Source organism: Ursus maritimus, unplaced genomic scaffold, assembly GCF_017311325.1.
Source record: "Ursus maritimus isolate PB19 unplaced genomic scaffold, ASM1731132v1 scaffold_29, whole genome shotgun sequence".
Taxonomy (NCBI): Eukaryota; Metazoa; Chordata; class Mammalia; order Carnivora; family Ursidae; genus Ursus; species Ursus maritimus.
The window spans coordinates 14907274-14908033 of NW_024425452.1; positions in this window are offsets into that span (position 1 = coordinate 14907274).

Consider the following 760-nt stretch of genomic DNA (forward strand, 5'->3'; position numbering starts at 1 on the left):
TCCTCAGGATAAAGCCTTGCAGTTACAACTGAATTGAAGAGTATGAGCATTTGGGGGTTATAACCACATAAAGCTTGTTTTCCAAGAGTTTTACCCATTAACTCCTACCTGTAACTTGTCTCTCATTCTCAGTTTGCTTCTACAATTCTCAAACTTAGATAGAAAAGCAAACGAAATCTTAAAGCACTTGCTGGAAATGCAGGAAATGCCAAATATTAAGGATAATTACTATAGGCATAAATACTCAGATGGTAGATTTGCATATAGACAGGCAAAAACAGGCATCTAAGATTTAAAAGAATTTTCCGGCTTAAAAAGCCCTTTCCAAAATTGTTGGTGTGAAAAAAAAAAAAGCTGGATTTTGTTTGTAGGACAATGAAGTGAGAAAGACCACAAGTGAACTATTTTATAGAGTGAACATGAGTGAACTATTTTATAGAGTGCTTTTTGACTGTGAACACTGAAAAAAGTAAGCTATTTTAGTAAGGTAGTATCTGAGAATATCCTTAAATAAGCACGTTATTATCACTGGTCCAGGGCCGTCTTGGGCACTGGTCTCTCTTACTTCACCAGTTCTCTTCGGGACAACCTGGTGACTGGAGCTCTGGTCCTCAATTTTCCTTCTCAGATGTATTAATAATATATGCTCAGAGAATGAAGCTGGGTGAGTAACATTAAGGACACCTTGGATTTCTTCCCTTCTCACAAAATTCAACGAAGCCTCCACATTCTGGGCCCTCCGCAAAAAAAAAAAAAAAAA